At 42.0% G+C, this 15550-nt stretch overlaps 1 long non-coding RNA gene across 1 annotated transcript; it reads right to left on the bottom strand.

Annotated features, from left to right (window-relative positions):
* Positions 1–365: 365 nt before the first annotated feature.
* LOC118170452 lies at positions 366–4749 on the bottom strand. The gene is made up of 2 exons (XR_004752724.1): positions 4671–4749; positions 366–532 (listed from the first exon to the last, which is right to left on the bottom strand). It is a non-coding gene; the product is annotated as an uncharacterized LOC118170452 (long non-coding RNA).
* Between the last annotated feature and the right edge of the window lie 10801 nt (positions 4750–15550).

Below are 15550 nucleotides of genomic sequence, written 5' to 3'. Positions count from 1 at the left end.
AAGAAAGAAAGAAAGAAAGAAAGAAAGAAAGAAAGAAAGAAAGAAAGCGAAACAGAAGGAAAAGCAAACAAACAAAAACCAAAACTCTCATCTTTCCCATTCATGTCCAAAACTAAAATAGCAAACCCTTCAAGAGCCCACTGGCCACAAGAGAAAGGATTTTGTGAGGGAGATTAGTAGACTCCAGCACACTGGAATAACCTCTGGGAGGGTGCAATATCTCAGTTAAAGAATAATAATCCACACAAAGGAAGACTTCAAAAATTCCATTTTGTTTCAAATGGTTAAGACCATTACATTGTTAAAAGAATTTTGAAAGAAAGTTTCTAATATTGCAAAGGAGATTTTAACAGGTATCACAAATATCTATGAAAAGTGTCACATGGCTTCAATATTATGAGACACTAATATTTCCTTCATCAGTAGTTTGTAGTCATTCTGCAATTTCAAAGTTGCCTCATGAAACTGCAAAGCTTTGCCAGAGCTCAGCAAAAACTGGAAGAACTTGGCATCATCCAGACTTCAGAGGCAACTTTGATGAAGAAAAATGATCGGTTCACCTTATATTAACTCTCACATTAAATGAGGTACAAACAAAAAGACTCAGCTGAAGTAGTTTTGACTTTTTCTTAATCCCAGCATCAAAACAACCAGAATTAAGATTAGTTGTAAAACTTCCATTTTCCCCTTTTACCATGATTGAGCTCCTGATCACAGAAGACTCCTGCCTCATTCACTGTAAGAAAGGAAACCATGTTGACAGTATTTTTAACTGTAACGGATATAAAGGAAATGCCTGTAGGACTCATTACTTAATTTTTAAAGAGGTTCATAGATAACAGAGCAAAACAATAATTTTTCATCTTGAATAATTTATCAATGATTTAAGATTTTGAATGAAAATAATGAAACCTGACTTTTTTAATGAAATAAAAATGCAAAATGAATTGATCTACAACTGATGGAAATTTAGATAAGGAAAGAGTCAAAATGACATGATTTGGAATTTCCAAATGGAAGTTTGCCTTAGCTGACTTAATTTAGTTCTATTTTCAGTTAAATTCAATGCAAGATTATGTTTTTGAATTGCTACCCCAAAACTTTGGAGCTTGGTAGCGCTCTGCATATATATGCCAGAACCCATCTGAATGATTATATTACCCTAATAGATCTAAGCATTTTAGAGGAAATGGAACACTGAATTTTGTTACATGTTTCTTCTAATTAAACTGACTGATCAGGGAGGAGAGAGATCCAAATATAATACTTTATAGCAATTAGCTGGGAGAGAAAATCAATTACATTGTTTTTCTTGAAGACAAATGACACAAGATTTCAAAATATACTAATTTGACTTAAACTGAAAGATTTTTTAAAATTATTTTTTTCAGTTGGCTTTTTGATCAGAAAGTGATATTGACAAAAAAAATCCAGCCAGCTTATATGTGTCTGCATTTGCTGACTGCATTTCAATGAGAAAATGCAAACTGGTTGGAACAAGAAGGTGGCACAGACTATCCAAAGAGATTACCACCACAATATATTGAGGTTTTCTGGGAAGGCTAGACAAAAAAGATTCCACTCTTTCCATAGGAATTTGTGACTTTTCCCCATGGGTACATGCTATATTTAAGGGTTTGACAGCTCTTTAACTGTGTAGAACTAACATTGATAATTTTTTATCAGTGAACAAAGTAGCCAAAATGCAATAGAAAATACATAAGAAATATCAGCAAGGAAGACTGTAACAATAGCTTTCATCCCACACTATGAGGAGCTGATGCAATTCCAATTTAAAGAATTTCTGGCCACACATTCCTAATCTTGTGTTACATATTTTAGCCATGTTTTTGCTACATGGGGAGGTTGTGACATGCATCAAATCAGTTTAATGAATCACATATGTTGCAAAAAGGCAGATTCAATGGTGTTGTTCTGGGGTTATCTAAATATGGTGCAGCCTCTGAATTTCTTCCAGTGACAGAAATGTAAGTTTTGTGATTCAAGTAAGTCTAAAAGGAATTCCTCCAGAATGCTAAATAATCTACATGTGAAATAAATGTAATAGATAAAAAATATAATATAGAATTGATGATTGCCACATATGACAAAACACAACACTAAGAGTCCTTACTCCGTCTGAAGAGTGAATCTATGAGAAAAGAAAAAGGGTTTCTGGAAAAAATATATATATATATATATATATATATATATATACTCCCCTAACCTTCCTACATCACTCATAATTTGTATTAAATGTGAGAAGAGTCAGATATAGCAAATGGATTATGTGATGGCAGCATTAAGTGGGCACCATTAATACAGTGAGCTCTCAGCTCTCATAACTGTGGCATAATGGTCTGTATGGGATAACAGGCAAGAGACAATGGTTACAAAGGAGCTAGATGGTAAACTTGGAGTGAAAAGATTCCAGATTTCTCTCAGCCACAGTATCCTACATTGCATAGTCATGTCATTTAATTTAACTGCTCTTTATTGATTTCTCTCTAAGAGATAGCATTTTCTAGCTTTATAGAAGTTGTATTTAGAAAAAAAAAAAAAAAAAAAAAAAAAATTAACATCTTGTCAGCTGTCACAGACACAAGTCCATAACATAAAACAAGACAAAATGCATCCCTCCACATGGATATACACAATGCATAAAGGAACATAATTTGAAATTTTACAAATCCCTTTGGCTTTATTCACTTCCACTTATGTTTTCTTGCTTATTCAGAATCAAAAGCAATCAGGAAAGTCATGTGGTTATGAGAAAAGTTGTAAGTCACAGAGCTGTTTCTGTTATGTTTTTCTCCAATGCACAATAACTCTCAGAATTGGAGTGCATCGGCCAAGAGGTCTGAAAATTACAAAAATAATCTAAAACATTTATTTGCATGTGGGTTTAGAATTTCAATGAGCTTGACAATTCAGAGGCACTTTCTCCTTAGAATCAGTGGGGAAAATCACATCATTTTGCTCTTGTAAAAACACCAGACCATAATTGATACTTCCTGTGGAAACAGAAGTGCCATGGTTTTGGAAGCTTGAACAAATGTTAATATGTAATAGGTTTTATAAAATTAGATTATAGAATGTGAAGTTATCTTAATTTCCCAAATATTCGGATCATGTTATTTCAGATGCCATATTAAAAAACAATAGTTAAGGAAAAAAAAAAAAAAAAAAAAGATTAGAAAAATTACTAAGGTAATAATGAAGTAATAAAATTTATTCTAAGGTTCTTCATAAAAATGGCTTTCTCATCAGATATTTTTTGGCCTGAAGTCAAATGAGCAGCTCCACAGAATTAAGATAGCTAGAAGGAATTAATTAATTTATCCCACTTGTAGACAGTAAGGTAAATAAAATTCTGCTGTTTGCAGGAGCTCTAATCACAAAGTACTAAGACTTAGTTTTCCCTTTCATGTCAGAGTTGCTAAGAAAAATCACTTATAAAATTAATGGCAGCAACTGGTGGCTACTATTAAATAATATATATCAAAATCTGGAATTTCTTTTTTCCTTCACTGTCTTTTCTAATTTTGCATATATCTGTATCTTCACATTAATTTATAGTTCTAGACAAGAAAACCTGGGTAGATGCATAGAACAAATTTACGACATTGATAATGTCTGGAGGGAAGTTTAACTGACAGAACAGTAAAAACTATAGTATTCCTGATCATGTAAATCTGAATAACTAAAATGCTCATTATGCAATACTCTGGAATTTTTATCAACTTAGACATGCTCCATGAATCATATAGTCCTATAATGTTCATCAAATTTAGATTGCTAACCTAAGGATTTGTGTGAGGGGGGATAGTTATGTTTTCCTACCAGTTACAATGAAATGTATGGGAGCAGAGTTTTCTCTCTCACTTCTTTGGTTTTGTATGCATATGTTGTTGAGGGCTTCCATGGTGTACTGAGAACAACATGACACATTAAGCACTTTATAACCTCCTTATATATGTGTAGAATCTAATGGTAGAATTGGCCTCCTGTTCTACCAATACTGCCTTGAAATAAGCCATAAGCTGCTAAGAAACATCTCCTTTAGCCAATTTGTTTTTTGGTCATTGACACATCAAAACAATTTATGCATTAATCTACTAAATCCATCCAACTTCAACCACATCTTGTGGGTTCACAGTCTGAGAACTGTGACCTTTGCCATACCACTAACAGTTTTGAGAAGGTTAGCTGGACAAGAAGAATCGCACAGGGATGCAGTCAGAGAGGAAAAACAGGGCCTGAAAAAGGTTGAGAACTATGGGAGACATAGGTCATATGTGCTAGTTCTGAGCTGTGAATTTCTATATTCTTAAATTAAATGATTTGGGTCTTTTCATGTCTGTTATTGACATATTGTGAAAAGACCACATGAAAACACATTATGCTATCCGATTCATCCTTTCTTTTTCATGACTCTGCACTTATTAAATGGGTCTTATGTTTTTGGTCTCACTACGTTGCTATGCAAATGTGGATTTTGTTTTCAGGGATGTATCTTGCTATTGAAATAAACTCAAATAATTACCCTGTCAAGACAACAAATCAAAGCAACAGCAGTGAGTAGTTTCTGTTTTGCACCATTTTCAAGTTTTTTAGCCCTTTCTGTAGGACTGTTTAAGGGTGTTTGGATTGCTTTTTTGAATACTTACATTAATGCCGAGTTTAGGTGTGTTGCTTCAGTTGGGGTTCTTGGCAGAAATGTCTTTTCTGGGGCAAGTATCTGCATTACTAGTAAGCAAACAAACAAACAAACAAACAAATAAATAATACTAAGCAATTTCTTATATTACAGAAGTTAAAATAACTCCAGTACTGAGTTTTGAGCACTACACCTGAGCCCACCACAGGGACAATGGAATCAGCTGGCAAAGCTGATTTTGAGCAAAGAAACTGTGGGCATGAATACAACATCTGAATTGTTTGTTATAATTCAGTTACCTAATTATCATATTGCACATGAAATAATATTAATGAATATGAGCATAAATAATCATGGCACTCATCAAGCTAGAGTTTAGGGGAAAAAAAAAAAAAAAAAAAGAATTAATTAATGAATGCAAAAGTAAATCATGATTATATATTTAGGTGTTATTCCATGCAGATTAATAGGTGTATATTTAGGGAGTCTTCATGAAGACCAATATTTTTATCTTTTTTTCCTAGGAGTGACCCTGTAAATGAAATAATTTGGTGAAGACTAAGAATGCTAAAAGAAAAGAAAAACATGGAGCGTTAGTTTGGTGCTGGTGTCACTAGCAGTACGGGTGTTCTTTCTATCTGTACTATTTGCATTGGTAATACAGAAAGACTATGTTACTCTCTCATTTCAGAAAACAAAACAAAACAAAACAAACAAGAAAAAACACCACCACCAATACTGAACACTTTGTATGAAGGCTGGCATTCTTACCGGAACTGGCCAAATGGAAACTTTTGTTACAAGGAATGACAATAATAAGTTTTACTTCTCTCTGCAGTGAAGACAGAGGTGATAGAAAAAGTTTATTGCATGCAAGTCATTTCTCAGAAAGACGGAAATAAGGAAACACACTGCAGATGAAAACTTTTAAGTACTTTCAGAATTTTTGTTTTAATTAAAATATAGTATAACCTAATTAAATAAGGAAACTATTTCTTTTTCTTTCAAAATATATAAAAAAATAATAATGCTACTAAAATCTCAAAAAAACGAAGCATTATGAAGTCTACATTAGTTGTATCATTGATGGACACATATTTTAGCCAGTAACTAACACCCCACTCAAGGTAACAGAAAGTGTTGGGCTCTTCCAAAATTGACCTAGAACACCACATGAGTCTTAATGTATTCAGTTTTCTTCACAGGAATTTTAAAGCTATATTTAAACTGTGGGACTTAAGAACATTTTCCAGAAGCCAGTGCACAGTTTTAAGGTAGGATTAGATTCAGGGTGCAGACCTCATTTCCCTTTCCCTAACACAGATAAAGGAGGTAAAACCAAGTTCTGAGGCACACAAGGAGTCATAATGTGAGTCAAGAGATCTGCAAGACTAGAGTCATGCAGCCATGACTGAGGAGTGTATTGGACAGAAGGCAGACTCCATGGCCTTAAATCTCTAAAACTTAATGTGAATATTCACCCTAATCTTATCTAATTAACCCAATTTTCTAGAACAAATAAAAGAAGTATGTTTGTGCATGGCACCACTGATAATACAGAGAAATGTAACATTGCAGGAGGAGTCTGAATTTTCAGGAATTTTTCATAGATATTCAGCTGATTTTTGCCACTTTGTACATTTCTCTGCTGATCTTCTCGAGAAAAAAATGCTTATAAATGATTTCAATATTTTCAGGAACCATAATATTAATCTAAGATTTAAAACATTCAATTTAGCGATAAATGAATAATATCATATATTCATCATTCAGATAGCAGCTTCAGATTTCTCCTGGATATTCTGTAATCATCATAGTGTTTCACAATTGTCAATCTATCAATATTGTTTACCTTTGGTTCTTGAATAATGCAATATCTTCTTCACCCTTTATACACTATTGCTTCTGAAGCAGTCTTACTAAGTGATAGAATAATGTGAAAACTAAAATCTGAAGTTCTTGGAGAAAAAAAGTATCAGTATAGGGTTTAATCAGTCTTCTCAGGAATAGGTGAATCTCATCTAACACTGCATTTAACAACTGGAGATTTTAAACAGGTGACAATGAAGTTCAACAGTTAAAAAGTACACATGGGTTAAAAGTTCCATTTTAATAAACTTTTGTGTCATTGCCAAGCCTTGGCACATTATTTTAGAACATTCATGAAGGAATTAAAAGTTGTATCTATGTTAATAACAACAGTGAATAATTAGGAAAGCTTGACTGCATTCTGCTTGAGGATTCCAGTCTGAAGCAAGTTACTCTGCAAATTTCACCTGATTACAGTTGGGAATTTCTTAATTTTTCATTTAGAAGCATTGCACCACTCATTAAACACATCCTTAATCACCATTAAAAACGTAGACACAATTTCTTCAGTATACAGCCTAGCTACACATTGATTAATATTCAGAGAGATTGTTCATGCGTCCTTTTACAAACTACACTACAGATATATATTAGAGGATATTAGGATCACAGCCTTTAAGACAGCCCTAGTAGATTAGATCGTGTGTGTTAAACACATGAATTGCTCCCCAGCATTTAGACACTGCATTTATTCATCTGTACACTCATGCTGGACTCTATCCCATTCTGCCCTGGCCTTGATAGCAAGGAGGAGGCCAAGGGGAGGTGGGGAGGGATGGAGCTGGGGCTGTGGTTGGACCTCAGCCCCAGGCAAAAAAAAAAAAAAAAAAAAAAAGAAAATAAGAAAAAAAAAAAAAAAAAAAAAATAATAAATAATAATAAAAAAAAGACTGCACCACACAGCAGCTGGGAGAGTGAGAGGAGTGAGAAACAACCTTGCAGGTGCCAAGGTCAGTGAAGAAGGAGGGGGAGAGGTGCTCCAGGCACCGGAGCAGAAGTCCCTTGCAGCCTGTGGTGAGGACCATGGTGAAGCAGGCTGTCCCCCTGCAGCCCATGGAGTACCACGGTGGAGCAGGGTTCCACACTGCAGCCCATGGAGGAGACCATGGTGGAACACCGACAGAGACTGCAGCCTGTGGAAGACTCCTGCCAGAGCAGATTCCGGGCCGGACTTGCAGGCCATGGAGAGGAGACCACGCAGGAGCAGGTGACCTGGCAGGAGCTGCTGCCTGTGGGGGAGCCAGGTTGGAGCAGTTTTGCTGCTGAGGGATGGAACCCGTGGTACAGACTCATTTCTGGAGCAGTTCTTGAAGAGCTACTGCCTGTGGGAAGCCCACACCCGATCAGTTCACCAAGGACTGCATCCCGTGGGAGGGACCCCACAGCACAGGGGATGAGAGTGACCGAGAAGGAATGGCAGAGAAGCGCTATAGACTGACTATAACCCCCACTCCCCCGTTCCCCTGCACCACTCGGGGGGAGGAGGTAGAAGAGGGTGGATGGGGGGTAGGTGCTTTTGGTTTCTTTCCTTTGTTTCTCACTTCTCTATCTTGTTAGTAATAAACAATAAATCTTACTATCTCCCTATGCTATGTCTGTTTTGCCCGTCACAATAATTAATCCGTAAAATCTATTTACGGATATTCGTATATTCATTTTTGTGCATGTACAAAATTCTCTCCATATACATCAGCACGTTTTTACATATGAGCACTTCCTAATCTGAGGCAGTGGCAAGTCAGTCAGAGGGTGCTCTGAGATCATGGACACACGGTGTGTTCACACATAGCAAATGGCCAATTGCACAGCAGAATGAAAAAGGGTGGTGTGTTAGGCAAGAGTCATGTCTTTGAGTGTCAGTCCAGTGGGGAAGGACACAGAGGGCAAATATATAAACTATTTTTTAGAATTCAAATGTGTCTAGGGTAGACTGTTGTGAGAGCTGGTATAGCTCTTGTAATTCCCTTCTAAGGGAATTCTCATTTACTGTCTATTATTATTATTTGAATCAAAGAAATTGCTAACCAGATAATGCAACACAACCAACACACAGGGTTAGAATATTGCCTAGGTGAGACTCAAAGGCTTAAACTTATGGGCAATTTAACATCTACACTGTTATTCTTTCTCTGATTTTTTGAGCGAGACCTATCCCAGAAATGTCAATAGATATAAAGGAGCTGCTTAAAATTCATGTTTTGCAAAGCCAAATATGACAACATAATGTTACTCAGAAGGTGTTAAGAAAAGATACTGGTTTAACATAGGAAAAGTATTATAAAAAGAGCTGTCATGATACATATTAGTCATGTTGCAACTCATAATTTGGGGGTGTTGAGGTGGCACTAGGACAGGTGCAGTGTATGGCTCAGTGGTTTAGACTGGACCAGTCTAAATGGAAAACTACTTTTCCCAGCCTCAGATAAAAACAGAAAAAATGCTTTCCAGTTACTCTCATAGTCAAAACAGACCTGACTGAGGGAAAATTATTTGAACGTATTGCCAATTAAAATCAGCTGTATAGTGAGAAACAAAGACAAAAATTAAAACACTTCCCTGACCCATTCCCAGGCTGAGTTCCATTCCTGGCTCCTCCATTCTCTATCCCCACAAGCAGCACAGATAAATGACCAATGGAGGATACAGTCAATACCTAACAACTCCTTCAACTTGAATGAGCTTCAGTTCTTCAAGAACTGTTCCAGCATCAGACCTTTCCATGGCATACACTCCTTCTGGAATAGGCTGGACTTCCTTGGCTCCCCCATTGTCTGCAGTGTGGATATCTGCTCCAGCCTGGTTCACTCCACAGGCTGCAGGGAAACACCTGCTTCACCATAGCCTCATACACAGCATACAGGGCAGTATCTGCTCTGGTACCTGAAATACCACCTCTCCTTCTCTAGTGATTATGGTTGGGGGCATTGGAGCCAGCTGCAACAGGCTGTGCCCACCACAAGACAGCACTAGCCTCTCCTCCCAGAGGCCTGTTCAGCCACCATGCTACCAACACCTTGGCCAGGGACACTTCATAGACACATTGTATACTTTCATGTAGCTCAGCTCCTTTTTAGAAACAGCCTCAGGTTCTGTTTTGCTGCACCAGGACTGGTTTATTATGGATCACATCATGTCTGTGGGTATTAAGTGCTGCTTCAGAGGAAAAGGGAATGCCCGCTGAGAGCATGCTGGCCCCAGCCTGGATGCCATGAAGAGTGCCTAGGTGCTGGCGTGTTTTGTCTGGTTCCTTCAGGGGATCAAATTATGCCCAGAATCATAAGCTTCATTTGCACCCATGTTTTAACTTCCAGCAGCAAATTCTTTTGGACAGGACAATCATGTGTTACCATCCAGGAGTTTTTGAACTCCACACCTTGTTTCTTCTCCCCTTAGGAAGTGCAGAAAAAAAGATGAATATCTGAGAAGTCAGAAAGCATTGTGGCAAGGATGATGACCCAGAATATATCAATGTTTCTGTTTAACCAGGAAATATCTACTGAGAAAAAAGGAATAACATATCTATATTTCAGTTTACTCTTTTAGTTTCTCAGGGACAACATTTGTGTTCCTTGCAGAGACCTTTATGAAAACATCACCAGTTTTCTGTATCTTACTTAAGTGCCATGAGACTGGTAATATATGATAAAGTTAGATACATGCCTTGCAGATTACAGGTATGCTTTGCAAACAAGCAATGTAACAGCTAGTGTGTGCAATTTTAAGTGACTATTTTCAACACAAGCAATTAAAAACACTAAACATTTCCACTATGATTTACTTTTTAAACCAGTATTGCCCAGGAATGCAAGTATATGAAAAACTTTCCAAATATTACTACCATCCCACTTTTCAAATTCTTTAGTATTCTTGAGAAGAGTACTCAATTATTATTTGGAATTAAAAGTTCTTATTTCAGCACATCTCCACTAACAAGATACTGGACTATAAGACTACAGCAGCAAGTAATTAAATCCTCACTACAGTGGAAATTGGAACCTCCTGCATCTCAGACAGTAGCCAAAATATGGCTTATCACTCATACACTAAGAGACACTTTCATTCTCTCCCTCAAGTACTGATGAAAAAAATTCAGATGTTCTTTGGTTCTTTCTCATGAACAATGTGAATACACTTCTGTTTAGAAATTATTGGAAATGCTACAGATGAGAATGAAGTTTCTTGTAAATTCCTGTTCTTCTGTAGTAACTGAAAGATTTGTGTCACTCCTCAGTACCCAGCTTTCTTGTCTTCACCCTTGATATACTTCCAGATCAGGAAATATATTGTTAAAAAGTATGAATTCCTTGAAAGCTGTGAATACAGAGGTGGGCATGAAAGAAGTATGACCATGTTCAAAGAGCTGCATTGAAGTGGCATTGGGAATACTACTTTTAGGATCTGGTACTCCGTGCATGTAACTTTAAATAATGTTATTTTCACTAATACTTTCTTAAATATTTTATTTTAAAATATAATTGTCTTCAATTGGCCATTTGCCGAGGTGATCGGCTCCGGGGCAGACGCGTTCTGCAGCGGAGCGGGGGATCGGGCCAGGCAGGGCTAATTTTTCCGGCATCGAGCCTACTCGAGGGAGCCGCCAGGACCCGGCAGCCCTCGTCAGGGAGGCTGACGAGGCGTAGGCGGAGCCAGCAGCGCCCCCTCCCACAGCCGCTCAAAAGCTGTCCCTGGGGAGCGCGAGCGACCAGGAGCGCGGCGACCAGGACGGGCAAACAGGGCGTGGTGAGGCAGGGCGAGCAGGCAGGGCGAGGTGAGGCAGGGCGAGCAGGCAGGGCGGAGCGCTCTCCCCCGCCCATGCGTAACACCTCCTCAACGACAGCCGTTAGCGAGGCGATAATGGTCTCCACCAGGCACGGTGCGCTCTCCAGGAACACACCCAGACCGACTACCCGTTAAAAAGTGCAGCGGTTCAGGCCACCGGATGCAGGGAGTGTCTGAGCCTGTTGCTGCCATCGGTGGGAGGCAGAGAAACTGTGTGTGTGAGGTGTGAGCAGGTGGATGACCTGGTCCGCATGGTGGCGGAGCTCAAGGAGGAGGTGGAGAGGTTGAGGGATATCAGGGATTGTGAGCGGGAGATCGACTGGTGGAGCGACTCCCTGCAGGGCCTCAAGGAGAGGTACCGGGCTGAGACACCCCAAATGGGGGTGGACCCCCTGCCCCGTGGCCGTCAGGCAGAGGGAGGGGATCTGGGAGTTGAGGAGGAATGGAAAAAGGTCCCTGCTCGACATGGCAGGCGATGCCCTCCCCTTCCGGCCCCACCTTCCCAGGTGCCCTTACACAACAGGTTTGAGGCCCTGGAGACTGAGAGGCCAGTGGGTGAGGAAGAGGTAGCAAGTGTACCCAGGAGGATGCTTAGGGCGAGGAGGTCGACTTCACGCCTCAGGACTGCCTCCACCAAGAAAGACAGAAGGGTGATTGTTGTGGGAGACTCTCTCCTCAGGGGAACAGAGGGCCCTATTTGTCGGCCTGACCCTACCCGTAGGGAAGTCTGCTGCCTCCCTGGGGCCAGGGTCAGGGACGTTGCCAGGAAGCTTCCCAACCTGGTTCACCCCTCTGACTATTATCCTCTTTTGATAGTCCAGGCAGGTAGTGATGACATTGAAGAGAGAAGCCTGAGGGCTATTAAACGAGATTTTAGGGGACTGGGATGGTTAGTGGATAGAGCGGGAGTGCAGGTGGTGTTTACGTCCATCCCTACGGTGGCAGGGAGGGGTACAGAGAGGACACGAAAAGCCCACCTGTTAAACACGTGGCTCAGGGGCTGGTGCCAAGACAGAAATCTTGGGTTTTTCGACCATGGGGCACTTTACTCGACACCCGGCCTGATGGCCGCAGATGGGTCCCTATCTTTTAGGGGAAAACGGATCCTGGGCCAGGAGCTGGCAGGGCTCATTGAGAGGGCTTTAAACTAGGTAAGAAGGGGGATGGGGCTGAAGCAAGGATTGTTGGATCTGTGCCAGGGGGAACAATAGCAAGGCCGGGGGATAAGGCAATGGCCCAGCTGAAGTGCATCTACACCAATGCACGCAGCATGGGTAACAAACAGGAGGAGCTGGAAGCCATCGTGCAGCAGGCAGGCTACGACTTGGTTGCCATCATGGAGACGTGGTGGGACCACTCTCATGACTGGAGTGCTGCAATGACTGGCTATAAACTCTTCAGAAGGGACAGGCAGCACAGAAGGGGTGGTGGAGTGGCTCTATATTATAGAGTCTTTTGATGTTGTAGAACTCGAGGCTGGGCATGACAAAGTTGAGTCCCTTTGGGTTAGGATCGGTGGGGCCAACAAGGCTAGCGTCGTGGTCGGGGTCTGTTACAGACCGCTGAACCAGGACGAGGAGACGGATGAGGAGTTCTACAGGCAGCTGGCAGAAGTTGCGAAATTGTCAGCGCTGGTTCTCGTGGGGGACTTCAACTTCCCTGACATATCCTGAAAGCACAACACAGCCCAGAGAAGGCAGTCTAGGAGGTTTCTGGAGAGCGTGGAAGATAGCTTCCTGACACAGCTGGTTAGTGAGCCTACCAGGGGTGGCACCCCGCTAGACCTTCTCTTTACAAACAGAGAAGGACTGGTGGAGGATGTGATTGTCGGGAGCTGTCTTGGGCAGAGTGACCATGAAATGGTGGAGTTCTCTATTCTTGGCAAGGCCAGGAAGGGGACCAGTAAAACCACTGTATTGGACTTTCGGAGGGCTGACTTTGTGCTGCTGAGGACACTGGTTGGTAGAGTCCCTTGGGAGGCGGTTCTGAAGGGCAGAGGGATCCAGGAAGGCTGGGCGCTCTTCAAGAGGGAAATCTTAATGGCACAGGAACGGTCTGTCCCCACGTGCCCAAAGATGAGCTGGCGGGGAAGAAGACCAGCCTGGCTGAACAGAGAATTGTGGCTTGAGCTTAGAAGAAAAAAGAGGGTTTATAATCTTTGGAAAAGTGGGCAGGCCACTAGGGAGGACTGTAAGGATATCGCGAGGCTGTGCAGGGACAAAATTAGAAAAGCCAAAGCTCATCTGGAGCTCAATCTGGCTACTGCCGTTAAAGATAACAAAAAATGTTTTTATAAATTCATCAACACAAAAAGGAGGACTAAGGAGAATCTCCATCCTTTACTGGGTGCGGGGGGAAACTTAGTTACAAGAGATGAGGAAAAGGTGGAGGTGCTTAATGCCTTCTTCGCCTCAGTCTTTAGCGGCAATACCGGTTGTTCTCTGGATACCCAGTACCCTGAACTGGTGGAAGGGGATGGGGAGAGAGATGTGGCCCTCACTATCCATGAAGAAATGGTTGGTGACCTGGTATGGCACTTGGATGTGCACAAGTCGATGGGGCCGGATGGGATCCACCCGAGGGTACTTAGAGAACTGGCAGAGGTGCTGGCCAAGCCGCTTACCATCATTTATCAACAGTCCTGGCTACTGGGGGAGGTCCCAGTTGACTGGCGGCTAGCAAATGTGATGCCCATCTACAAGAAGGGCCGGAGGACTGACCCGGGAAACAACAGGCCTGTCAGTTTGACCTCAGTGCCAGGGAAGCTCATGGAGCAGATTATCTCGAGAGTCATCACGCAGCACTCGCAGGGCAAGCAGGCGATCAGGCCCAGTCAGCATGGGTTTATGAAGGGCAGGTCCTGCTTGATGCACCTGATCTCCTTCTATGACCAAGTGTCGCGCTGGGTGGATGAGGGAAAGGCTGTGGATGTGGTCTACCTTGACTTCAGCAAGGCTTTTGACACCATTTCCCACAGAATTCTCCTCAAGAAACTGACTGCTCTTGGCTTGGACTGGCGCATGCTTCGTTGGGTTAGAAACTGGCTGGATAGCCGGGCCCAGAGAGTTGTGGTAAATGGAGTCAAATCCAGTTGGAGGCCGGTCACTAGTGGCGTTCCCCAGGGCTCGGTGCTGGGGCTGGTCCTCTTCAATATCTTCATTGATGATCTGGATGAGGGCATTGAGTGCACCCTCAGTAAGTTTGCAGACGACACCAAGTTAGGTACGTGTGTCGATCTGCTCGAGGGTAGGAAGGCTCTGCAGGAGGATCTGGATAGGCTGGACCGATGGGCCGAGCTCAACTGCATGAAGTTCAACAAGGCCAAGTGCCGGGTCCTGCACCTGGGGCGCAATAACCCCAAGCAGAGCTACAGGCTGGGAGATGAGTGGTTGGAGAGCTGCCAGGCAAAGAAGGACCTGGGAGTGATGGTTGATAGTCGGCTGAATATGAGCCAGCAGTGTGCTCAGATGGCCAAGAAGGCCAACAGCATCCTGGCCTGTATAAGAAACAGTGTGGCCAGCAGGACCAGGGAGGTGATCGTCCCCCTGTACTCGGCTCTGGTGAGGCCACACCTCAAGTAGTGTGTTCAGTTTTGGGCCCCTCGCTACAAGAAGGACATGGAGGTGCTTGAGCGAGTCCAGAGAAGGGCTACGAAGCTGGTGAGGGGCCTGAAGAACAAGTCTTACGAGGAGCGGCTGAGGGAGCTGGGCTTGTTCAGCCTGGAGAAAAGGAGGCTCAGGGGTGACCTTATTGCACTCTACAGGTACCTGAAGGGAGGCTGTAGCGAGGTGGGGGTTGGTCTATTCTCCCACGTGCCTGGTGACAGGACGAGGGGGAATGGGCTTAAGTTGCGCCAGGGGAGTTTTAGGTTGGCTGTTAGGAAGAACTTCTTTACTGAAAGGGTTGTTAGACACTGGAACGGGCTGCCCAGGGAAGTGGTGGAGTCACCATCCCTGGAAGTCTTCAAAAGACGTTTAGATGTAGAGCTTAGGGATATGGTTTAGTGGGGACTGTTAGTGTTAGGTCAGAGGTTGGACTTGATGATCTTGAGGTCTCTTCCAACCTAGAAATTCTGTGATTCTGTGATTCAGAAGGAGACTGTGAAGCAAATTCTATACTGTACTGGTCACTTGCATCAAATATCATCAGTATAGTCTGATCACCATCTTCAATTTTACTGTACCGTTCAAATTATATAATTGGCACAAACAGTCCTCTTCAGGCCATCTTCTCAGTTATAGG

This window comes from Oxyura jamaicensis, chromosome 1 (genome assembly GCF_011077185.1).
Source record: "Oxyura jamaicensis isolate SHBP4307 breed ruddy duck chromosome 1, BPBGC_Ojam_1.0, whole genome shotgun sequence".
Taxonomy (NCBI): Eukaryota; Metazoa; Chordata; class Aves; order Anseriformes; family Anatidae; genus Oxyura; species Oxyura jamaicensis.
Note: the sequence above shows the minus strand (reverse complement) of the source record. Positions and strands in the feature narration are given on the sequence as shown.